At 41.8% G+C, this 12,317-nt stretch overlaps 1 pseudogene; it reads right to left on the bottom strand.

Annotated features, from left to right (window-relative positions):
* Nucleotides 1–1,639: 1,639 nt before the first annotated feature.
* On the bottom strand, nt 1,640–2,279 carry LOC109270626 (60S ribosomal protein L10a-like; annotated as a pseudogene).
* Nucleotides 2,280–12,317: the final 10,038 nt, after the last annotated feature.

Genomic DNA, 12,317 nt, shown 5'->3' with positions numbered 1-12,317 from the left:
TCCTTTGTCATGCTGTTAGAAGTCAAGTTTCTATTCACCCGTTTGAGTTTTTCAAGACTTGGGTCAAGTTGGACCTTAGCTGTCTTAAAGACCACAGGGTAGAGACCCTTATGGGATCAAACCATTCTGACTGTCTTTTCAACCATGTGGCCTAGCATGCTTGCTTTGCCTCTGGTGTTTGTGCCAGCCTATCAACACCACTCAGATCAGAAAGCCCTTCTCAGTGGCAGCGTCTTGCATTTTCACTTCTAGCTTAGAGTACAGCCACTACAGTGATTTTCAAAGATTCTGTCATCCTTCTCATCAAAGTATTTCTCAATGCTTTGGTTTTTTGAACCAAAACACTCTTTTTTTGAACACTCTCAAAGGTGGGTGAGTGGATGAATTACAACAAATTTACTCCAGCATTCTTTGCTCCTTGCCTTTTTTTCTCCTTACATTGTATTAAGGAATTACATGACTATTGACTTTATTTACAAAGTCAGTAGGCCACCACTGAGTCAAGAGTTCTGTCAGCCATTTAGAACCACTCCCAGATGCCAGAGTGAGCCCATTGATTTCATTTATTATTTTTTAAAATTTACTTATTTATTTATTTGTTTGTTTCTGGTGAAAACCTTGTATTCTTCATGGTTCCAGCTTGTTTCGAGAAAGTGCAACATTTTAATTTATGGTTTGGAATAGACTTTCAGCTGTATTAAACGATGGAGAGATGAATTGGTTACCTTACCAAAGTTAAATCAAGAAGATTCAAGTCAAAAGGTTAAATCACAGGTATTTCCTACAGCACCAAAAACCAGCTTTCCAGTACTTGGTGCCAGAGGCAAGAACTCCAACAGGGAAGTGCCTCAGGTCAGGAAGTGAGCAGAGCCTACCTGCGGAGCAAAAGGCCTAGAAGTTTCCACAACATGGTTTTACCCATTTGGTAAGCTCCCTTAGAAAATAGGGACAATGGATTACAATATCGTACGTGTCTCTGACTTGTGTTTTCCTAAACATCTCACACAGTAAATTACTACCCTGAACATAGTATATTCAATGTGGGGGTTGGATAGGCAAACACTAGTTCAATTTCTCAGGGTTGTGGGCCACTCCCATCTGAAGAATCTAGGAACCCAATCTCCATCTGGAATATTCCTTGTGATCCCTACAGACCAAGAGCCCAAACTCACAACTTAGAGGGATAAAACCAAACAAAAAGCCTACGGAAAGAATCCATGGCATAAAGGGAAGCAACTTCAAGGCACAGGTTAGGCACGCTGCCAAGGGCTGAGTAAATGTCTTCATTGTGAAGATCTTGCCCCTCTTTCCACTAGTAAGCAGTGGGAACAATTGAAACTGGAATCCTAGTCCATATCTGTCCCTCTCAGGGTTACCAGAAAAACTTCAGTCCTGGTTAACAACCCTACTGTTACATGTTATAAGTATCCAAGAGATCTAAATAAGACTGTGCGGTTTTGAAGATAGAATGCACTTTCTGGTTTGCAGTGTGGAGAAAATGATTATCCATCACTGAGCGCCAGAAACTGCAGTCATCAGCACAGTGCTATGGCATGCAATGTCAGCTCACAAAACACCTCTCTCTCCCTAGTCAGAGGCAGACAGATAGTGGTAGCACTAGGGTTTATTAAGTTGTGGCTTAGTACAGGAACTGGGGCTTGCCCAGGGTGCTGCTCTTGATGTATAAAGCCTGGACATTCCACCAATTCTTCTTGAGCAATGACACCAGGAAATTGACAGCTAAGTAGATGTTGTACACAAGCTCATCATCTGTCATCTTCACATGGCCAACGGCCACTGCCAGACACAGCAACTTCTTCATCTGGAATTTGATCATGGACTTCACTTCATCCACTTTGGCCACCATGTCCTCATTGTGGGTCAGCAAGGAAGGGACCTTGCCAGGCCTGGGCCCAGGATTTGTGGGAGCTCCTTAATCAGAGATCCTGAAGCCAGAAGGGCATCATACTTCTTGGCCAGCTTCTTAACTAATTTTTTTTATTCTTGTTGAGTTTCTTCAATCTCCATGTGGGAACATCCACAGGCTTGGCTTTATCACAGTGCTGCTGGTCCCCCAAAACACAGATGGTGAACTTGGGATGGGGAGTGGACTTAAGCCTGACAGTGCTCCAGAAACATTTGTCCTTCTGAGGGTCATTGTTCTTCAAGATGATCTGAAACTCCACCATCTCCAAAAACTTTAGGCATGTGCACTGGTTCCCATGAAGGACTTTCTTCACCACCTCATACAGGGTGTCATGGGAGACTTCGCTGCTCATGGTGCCACATGCCATAATAACTGGAAAAGAGAGTTGTGAACCCATTCTGGTAAATAAACTCATATCACTAAATTCAGCTGCAAAATCTCTTAGTTCTTTGAGCGTGCCCCCTCTTTTATCAGTTATTCTGTAACTGATGCCCCAGGGCTTGTTGATGCCCCTGACTCTAGTTGTAGGCTTGGAGCCTCTGAGAAGTAGTACATTCAGGCAGGGGAATAATTGGTATTTCTGTGATGATATCTACCTTAGATGATGTCTTTCTTGGTTGTTCTACTGGACAGGACCAGTGTCATCAGATAGAGAAAGAGGGGCTCCTTCCACTGGCAATAAATTTCTGTTGGCAGATTTGGGAGGTTAGACGTCCTCAGAATCATTCAAATTCTCTCAAATGCAACCATTCCTATTCTCAACATCTTATTCTTTCCAAATCAGTGCTCTGACTTGTACACAAGAGATCCAATCAGGTTGTTTATTCCATCTATGTTGAATTTTGGGCATCCCACAGAATTGGACTCGGCATCTAATTTTTGTAGCCACCTTCTTTCAAGTTAGTTATAGAAACTGACTCCCTGGCTATGTCTTGAGTAGAGAATTTAAATCCTCAACTTGTCATTTTATTTTTTAAACTTGTCAATATAGTTGGAAGTAGCCAATTATTTTGGTTATCTATTGCTGTGTAACAAACCACTTCAAAACTTAGTGACTCAAAATAATAACCCAATCATTATCTCTCACAGTTTTGTGGATTGACTATTTAGTGGTGACTGCTAAGATGACAAGCATCAGAGGGACAACAGAACCTGGGACATTCAAGACAGATAACCAAAATGGCTGGTAGTTAATGCTGGATGTTGGTTGGAAATTTGGGTGGGGTTATCAGCTAAGGATACCTTGGTTCTACTCCCCAGTAGTCTGTCTCATGGCTGCTTGGGCTTCCCCACAGCATGGCGGCTAAATCCCAAAAGGGAGTATTCTAAGTGATAAAAGCAGATACTGCAGATCTAAAGCCCTGCCTCTGAAGTTAGTTACAAGGATTAATTTTGTCTTTCTCTACTCACTGAATCAAATAATAGGGATGGCCTATGTTCAAGGGAAAGGGAAGGAACAGATGGATGAGTGACAAAAAAACCTGTGACCATCTTTAATCCACCATACCGATCCACTTCCCATATAGCAGCAGCCACTTGGTCCTCCAATGCCTACATGAGTTCCACCTTCTATTGCTAACTAAATCTGCATTGATTTCAAACTGTAATCAATCTCACATTCCCATCTTCTTGAAGATTGATTGCCTATAATCACTTACTGTATTACTTAGGATCCTTAATTGCAGACCAAATAATGCACTCTAACTAGTTTAAGCAGAAAAGGATTTATTATAGGCCATTAAGTCACTTACAAGAATGTCTAGGAGGGCCAGAGAAACAAAATTGAATGCTATGCAAGTAGGAGCAAATAAGCCATCGGATACTTCCAGTGGGAACCTTGATGCTGCTAACACTTGCCACTCGGGATCTAGGGGTCAGAGAGTAGACCTAGAACCACACCACAAAAGAATGAAACACCACTGCCAGTGAGTTTGCCGAAGGACGTTACAGCTGTGGTCTCATGGATCTCACTTCTGCTTTCCAGTTGAGCATGTGTGGAACTCTGGCTGCACAGATATCTTGGAAATATGATCTTGTTTTCCAGCTTCTAGATCAGGGTTCCTAACTTTGACATTGTTGACATTTTAGGCCAGATGCTTTGTTGGGGGAGAGAGAACATCCTGTATGTTGTAGGATGTTTAGCAACATCCCTGGCCTTTATCCACTAGATGCCAATAGCACTGGCCTGCACCTCTTCACTCTCCTTCAGGTTGTGATAGTCGAGAACATTTCTTGTTACTGCCAGATGTCCCCCTGGGGAGTGGCTGAGTCACCCTCTGCTGAGAATACCCCTCTTGGGATCATAAAGGCATGATAGAGAGAAGTAAAAATGGGACTAAGTACTGTCACAAACAGATTGGTGGCAGGGTAGTTTAGGAGAAAAAGAAATTCCATGATATCTCAAGGATCAGTGTTACAAATAACAATATCATTTGAGATATACTCATACCTATTACCAAAGTGGAATGAAAAGATCCAACCAGGCTGTGGTGAATGAGACAGTGGTAAATCCCAGGCCATTTTTTTTCCCCGATGATGTTGACAATTAGAGTTTGGAATAAGAAAAGCTCTTTGAATGTGGTCGCCTTCAGATAAAACTCACTTTACAGCTCCCTTGTTCGAGGTTCTGGCAATCTGGCAGAATGGTTCTTATTGTGCCGGTGAGGGCAAGGTGCTATTAATCTGTCTGCATTTCTCACTACACAACCAGCTTAAAAACCCTAACACGACTCCAGAAGCGCAATATTAATACCAGTGTCATCTGACACTTTTTCACGTTCTGTTCTTCACAACTTTTATTCCTCGAATCCAAGTTCTACTGTGTTTATTTTTAAAAAGTGACAAGGGGGAAACTGGGAAACTAGAGGAGGAAGGGAAGAGTCTCTACATTACTGTGGATAAGGAGTTTTTATTCTGTGCAGCTATAAGGATGTCAGTCTCATGGGAAATTGCTTTTGATACAGAATCCCTGGAGAGACAGATGTGGAAGAGACAGTACTGATATGTTGTGGGGACAGCAGATGGTGAGGGTACAGTTGGTCAGCCAGCTCTAATCTTTACATTAAAACAAGTATTGTGATGGGATAGAAAATTGAGTTAGCAGGTTTTAATCTGCTAATTCCTGATACATTGGTTGGTGCTGGTATATTTATTAAGCACTTACCATGAGCTCAGTCCTATGAAAGATAAAAGGAAAGGAGAAGACATTGGCTTGCCATGAACAACCATTGTCAATTATTCATCACTGTTTCCATTTAGCGAGAACTCACAACATGCCAAACATTGGTTGAACTGCTTTACGTGCATTACTTCATTAAATGTTTGAAATAACCCTGTAGGGGGTATACTTTTATTATTTCCATTTTACTTAGTAAAAATGTTGTGATCAAAGTCTCATAATTGAGCTACATTTTGAAATCAGGTATATGTACCTAACCACTGTGTTTACTGTATAGGGAAGACAAAAGAGTCTTAAACTCTCCTTAAATCGTTAGGTAGCAGTCTCCATAGTTTCTAGGTCTACTCCCACCAACCTCAAGTCCAGCACAAAGAGAGAGGCTCTCTTAATAACCCTATATTTCCCAATTGTCCCCACAAAGGTCCCAACACTGAGTTATCTCGGATTGATTTCAGCCCTTTCTTGAACTGGTGGGGAGGGATCAAATTACAGTATTTGACCAAGTCCAATGGCGCACTGAATCTCCGCCCCGTAATCTAGCAACCTTGAGGCTCAATAAGGCAATGTAAGTTGGAGCCAGTCTGTGCTCCACTTTCCCTGCTTCTGGAGGTCAGTGGGGTTTAACGGAGAGCTGAGCTTCCCCCTCCAACCTCACGGCAAGTAGACTGAATGAGGCAGTGTGAAGCAGGGCTACTCAACACTCTGCTTTCTCCACCTGTCTTCTGAGCTGCCACCCTCCCCGCCCCCCACTGGCATCAACAGGTAGAATGAGGTGGTGAGGGGTGGAGCTAATTGACACTTTACTCCCACCCTTCATGAGTTGGGACCAGTAGGGAGCTGAACTTCTACCTCTTCCGGCGAAATGCTATGTCAGCCCCCTGCGTTGTAGCCCTCCCCCCTGCATCGCATCAGTAAGGAGCTGAACTTACACTCCCACTTTGAGATAATAAGTTGGATTGAGTCGGTGCACCACTTTTTCAAGAAAGATGTTAATGGGCTGAGGATGGGACTGAAGGCCTACCACATCTGTCTGCAACAAGGTGGTGTGATGGGAGTCTTGGCTCCACTTTTTGGAGGTGATGTCAGTGAAGTTCAGCAGGAAACGGAGCCGATACACCCAGCCTTCACATGACTTCAAAATAGGAGGACTTCCTGCTTAAAAAATGAAGATTCAATAGAATCCAGAGACTCATACTATATCCAAAATGTGCAGGATACAATAAAAAAATCACTCCTCATACCAAGAAACAAGAACATCGCAAGTTGAATGAGAAAAGACCATCAAAGATGCTAACACCAAGGTTAATCAGAATGGTCTGGCAAGTATATTCAAGCAGCTGTCTTAAAAATGCTTTAGCAAGTGATTATGAATTCTTTTGAAACAAAGGAAAAAGTACAAACTCTCAGCAAGGGAGAAAAGTTATAAAAAGAACAAAGTGGACATTATAAACTTAAAAATAAAGTAACTGAAGTTAAAAATTCACTGAATGAGGAGCGCCTGGGTGGCTCAGTCGGTTAAGCTTCCGACTTGGGCTTAGGTCATGATCTCGTGGTCCATGGGTTCCAGCCCCACTTTGGGCTCTGTGCTGACAGTTCAGAGCCTGGAGCCTGCTTCGGATTCTGTGTCTCCCTCTCTCTCTCTCTGACCCTCCCCGGCTCTCTCTCACACACATTCTCTCTCTTTCTCTCAAAAATAAATAAACATTCAACAAAATTTTTTAAAAAATTAACCGGATGAGTTCAATGCTGGAGCAGAAATGAGAGAGGATTGAACCAGTAGACTTGGGGATATACCAATACGGTTTACCCAACTTAAATAACAGAGAATAATGTCTCTTCATGTCTTCTCCCCTTTTTTCAAACTGGATTATTTGGTTTCTAGGTGTTGAATTTTAGAAGTTCTTTATATATTTTGGATAGTAACCCTTTATCAGATATGTCATTTGCGAGCATCTTCTCCCATTCCGTAGGTTGCTTTTTAGTTTTGTCGATTGTTTCTTTCACTGTGCAGAAGCTTTTTATCTTGCTGATGTCCCAATAGTTTATTTTTGCTTTTGTTTCTCTTGCCTCAGGAGACATATCTAGTAAGAAGTAGCTACAGCCAATGTCAAAGAGGATACTGCCTGTGTTTTCCTCTAGGATTTTGATGGTTGCCTGTCTCACATTTAGGTCTTCCATCTATTTTCAGTTTATTTTTGTGTCTGGTGTAAGAAAGTGGTCCAGATTCATTCTTTTGCATGCTGCTATCCAGTTTTCCCAACGCCATTTGTTGAAGAGGCTGTCTTTTTCCATTAGATATTCTTTCCTGCTTTGTGAAAGAGTAGTTGACCATGTAGCTGTGGGTTCATTTCTCAGTTTTCTGTTCTCTTCCACTAATCTATGTGTTTCTTTTTGTGCCAGTACCATACTGTCTCGATCACTACAGCTTTGTAACGAACAACAGAGCAAAAATAGACTGAAAGAAAAGTGAGCGAAGTCTCAGAAACCTGTAGTACGATAACAAAAGAGCTGACATCTATGTTATTGGCATCCCAGAAGGAGAGCAAAGAGAAAGAAGTATTGGAATGTTTGAAGGAAAATATCTGAAAACTTTAGAAATTTGGCCAAAATCATAAACCTATTCAAGAAACTGAGCTAACTCCACGCAGGATAAATAAACAAGGCCACACAAAGACACATCATAAATGAGCTTCTGAATACTACACATAAACAAAAAAAATCTTGAAAGAAGCCACAAAGAAATGAGGCGTTACTTACAGACAAACACTGGATGATAATGGATTTCTCCATCGGAGACCAGAGAGGCCAAAGAACAGGGGCACTGCGTTTTTCTTTTTAAGATTTTATTATTACTATTATTATTTTAAATGTTTATTTTCTTTTTCTTTTTACACAATATTTATTTATTTATTTATTTTTAATTTTTTAAAATGTTTATTTATTTTTGAGACAGAGAGAGACAGAGCGTGAGCAAGGTAGGGACAGAGAGAGAGGGAGACACAGAATCTGAAACAGGCTCCAGGTTCTGAGCTGTCAGCACAGAGCCCAATGTGGGGTTGGAACCCACGAACTGTGAGATCATGACCTGAGCCGAAGTCGGGAGCTTAACTGACTGAGCCACCCGGGTGCCTCAAAAATGTTTCTTTATTTTTGAGAGAGAGAGAGAGAGAGAGAGAGACAGAGCGTGAGTGGGAGAGGGGCAGAGAAAGAGGGAGACACAGAATACAAAGCAGGCTCCAGGCTCTGAGCTGTTAGCACAGAGCCCGACATAGGGCTTGAACCCACAAACTGTGAGATCATGACCTAAGCTGAAGTCAGACACTTAACCCACTGAGCCACTCAGGTGCCCCAGATATTTATTTATTTTTGAGAGGGAGAGAGAGGGAGGGGCAGAGAGAGAGGGAGAGAGAGGATCTGAAGAGGGCTCTGTACTGAGAGCGGACTGCCCAATGCAGGGCCTGAACTCAAAAACTATGAGATGGTAACCTGAGTTGAAATTAGACGCTTAATTGACTGAATCACCCAGGCGCCCCAGCGCTACAGTTTTCAACTATTAAGATAAAATAAAATAACTCTCGACCACAAATTCTTAATCCAGTAAGCTCCATGGACATAGAAGGAAAGAGAGTTATACACAAATTTCTGTTAACAGTAAAAGGGTGTATGGCTACCTGGGAGACCAAATGAACACATGTCACCTCAAATATAATGGATAATTACAGCCATTTTCCACTTCAACTAAAATATTTTTGCTTCTCTTACTTTTGTGACCATGACTCTTTCTCCATTCTTTTAGAAAGAATATTGGGTGCCTTCCACTGTTGACAAATCTTAAAACATTTACATTCTGCTTTCTCTTCCCAGTGTGTAAAATTATCTTTGCTCCTACTAAGGAGTAGCTCTGACCCAGGCCAAGTAGACAAGACTGTATTCGGAATGAATGTCTCTTTGTGGCACCACATAAGGCATTTTGGGGATGAAATCCTTGACCTGTCTTTGCTCTGACCACCAGGGATTACTTTTAACAAACCACATTTCTCTGAAAAAGAGGTTGGATTGAATTGGGTCAAATAGTCATAACGCTGACACCAAACTCTTACCAAGATTAGACTTCTGCCATTCAGTGGGACTAGGTGTTTGGTTATGGAACACACACACAAAAGTTGGCTTATTCGATCCCCCTCATGCAAGTACTTTAACAGATGGGCCTACCAGAAGGAAGACAGAGCCTCAGCAAACAGAAGTGAAGAAGAAGCTGAGAAGCATTGACCAGCAGGAAAGACCAGAAGCTCTGCCATTTCGGCTTAGATTAAAGGCTCCATCAATGCCTGGATTCTCTTCCTGGAAGTTTTTAAGCACTTTTAGCCATTCTAAATTTGATTTAGCAACCTTAATCTCACTGAATATTCCTTCTATTCCTTAAATAGATTGGCCCGTGTACGATTATACCCGTTTCTTAGATGACAAAATCACTGTACAACTTTTACACGGTTCAGGTCACTGGTCTCTCGATCTGAAAGCTATTTCAGTATTCTACCTGCTGTCCCATAGACCTTTGCTATAGACTTGAATCTCCATGTGACTTAAATAATTCCCTCCATTCTGGTCCCTCACTGACAAGTAGGCTCCAAATAGACTTTGCCACTCAGTGATGAGGAGGTAATTCTGTCATGACTAAATGGATCTTGCAAAGAATCATTGAGGAGAGGCCCTTTTCACTTGGGAAACCACAGCTTGAAGGCTCAAAGCTGTGAAAGATAAATTAACCTTCCCTCGGACTCTGTCCAACCTGCCAAGCAAACTGGAAGTAATTATTTTATGTGGAATGCTTATTGCCATTACAGTGGCAGGGACTTGATTTCACCATTTAGCAGACCCATCTGTTCCTTTGTTGGCAGGCACTCTGATCGCATGTCACCTGGGGCCCTGGCACTCTTGGGTCTTGATTGCAGGGCATGCCCGAGGCGAAGATGTGGGATAGAGAGAGAGAGTGAGAAGACCTGGCTTCCACCCTCAGTCTAGCTGGGGAGATGGGAATAAGTGTGAAATGATAAATACCCTTGGAGACTTGTTATTACCAAAAGAGTTGATCAGAGAGTTCATATTTCAAAAATTAGCACTAATGCACTGTGGTCACAGCCCAGGTTCTACCACTAGGGCTAACTCTGTGATCTTGGGCAAGTTACATAACCTCCTGTGTGCCTCGATTTTCTCAATTACGAATGGGTATAACAGCACTTACCTCACTGAGCATTGAATGAAAGAGGTGTAAAGTGCTTAGCACATAATAAATATTTGGTAAATGTTAGCTTTTATGATATTGCTCAGAGGAGAGAGAAAGCCTTGGCGTTGATCCAAAAGGGCTTTCTTTGGATTGGAAACAGTGTTTTGTCTTTTCTGCTCCACTCCCACCCCATTTCACAGCAGTGTCTGTCTCACTGGTCACACTTGGCTGGTCTAAGCATGGTCACGAATGACAAAGGAGCCAATACGCCTTCTTCTCCAGAAAATGTAGAACTAGAAAAGTCTTCACCCCCTTGGCGGCTGAGACAGTAAGAAATAAAACTTGGGGGATGGTAGCCAAGTTTCCTGCTATGTGGGATGAGAAACACTTGGAGTCCCAGCTAAAGTTCTTCATCTGGTATTAAAACAAAACGAAACAACTGGCATTAGTGAAAGTCTCAGAGCAAAGACATTTTAGGGAGGCCTGTGTCTTGTCCTTCAGGCCCAGGTAGTCCGTTTTCCAAAAAATACCTGCTTTTTAATGATGCCGAAATTTAGCACTGATTACAGTTGCTGCAAAAGTTTGTATTCAGGGTTTAGTAACATCAGTAGTCTCCAGCTTCTAACATATTGACCATATTTTTCCTTGATAGGGAAGTTTCTGCAGTCCTTGTGCCTTAATTACCTTTCTGATTGACCCAATCTAATTTTTCAGACTAGATAATTACCTCTCATTTCCTTATGGGGAGAAGTTGCCAGCGATTTTTATTTAGAGCCGGAGCCATTTGGTGTCAGGTACCACATGGCTGCAAGAAATGATGGGCACCTATGAACCATCACTGAAGTTCTTGCTGAGATGGTGTTGTTGCCATGATGAGGAATACACATTACAAAAACAGCCTTACATCTTCATACGCAACAAACCAGTTGTGACAAATGGCCTGCCACTGTGCTCCTGGAACTCTGATTTCTGACAGAGACCCCAAAGAGAAGGAAATGGATCTACCATTGTTCTGATTTTATGTGCCAGGTAGCCTGGCCCTTGTAGCCAGTCAGCCTTGGCTTTGACACTGTTTCTCTCTCTACCTCATAATAGCGTGGGGAGGATTAGCTGGTGGAAGGCATCGGTAGAGGGCCTGGCACAGGATAAATGCTTGACAAATGACAGGAATTAGTGTTATTTTTAGTGATAGCTCTCCCGAATTTGCTAATTCTGTCCTTTTAGCCAGATCACAAATCTTCTTAAGCAGGGATGATAACACATTGGCATCTTCTGAAGTCTTGGATTATTGATCCTGTACCATTCACTTTATTTCTTCATTTTTTGGTGTGCTTTTTAAAAATGTGTGTGTGTGTTTGTGTGTGTGTGTATAGTTTGACAACACATTCATACAATCATGTGACTATCACCACAACTGGAATTCTGTCACCCTCCCTTCCCCCCAGAAGCCCCTTTGCAATGATACTTTGCAGTCAAACCCTCCCCCGACCCTTGGCAGCCACTGATCTGTTTTCCATCCCTATACTTCTGCCTTTTTCAGAATGTCCTATCAATGGAACCATATAAGTATAATGTTTCTGAGATTAATGGGTTTATTTCTGTACTCTTCTTCCTATTCCATTTATCTGTATGCCTATCCTTATGCCAGTACAGAGTCATGATGATTCCTGTAGCTTTGTAGCAAGTTTTGAAATCAGGAAATGTGAGTCCTCCAGTTTGTCTTTTCTGAATCCCTTGCATTTTTATATAAATTTTAGGCTCAGCGTGTCAATTTCTGCAAAGAAATGATCTGAGATTTTGACAGGGATTGTGCTGAATCTGTAGATCAATTTGGGAGTGCTGACATCTTAAAAAAATTACATCTACCACTCTGTGATTATGGAATGTCTTTCCACTTACTTAGATCTTCTTTAATTCCTTTCAACAATATTTTATAGTTTTCAGTGTATGAGTCTCACATTTCTTTTGTTAAATTTATTTGTGAGCAC

Source organism: Panthera pardus, unplaced genomic scaffold (genome assembly GCF_024362965.1).
Source record: "Panthera pardus isolate Hobbes unplaced genomic scaffold, ASM2436296v1 HiC_scaffold_18, whole genome shotgun sequence".
NCBI lineage: Eukaryota > Metazoa > Chordata > Mammalia > Carnivora > Felidae > Panthera > Panthera pardus.
The sequence above is the reverse complement of the archived record's forward strand: the minus strand, read 5'-3'. Positions and strand labels throughout refer to the sequence as shown.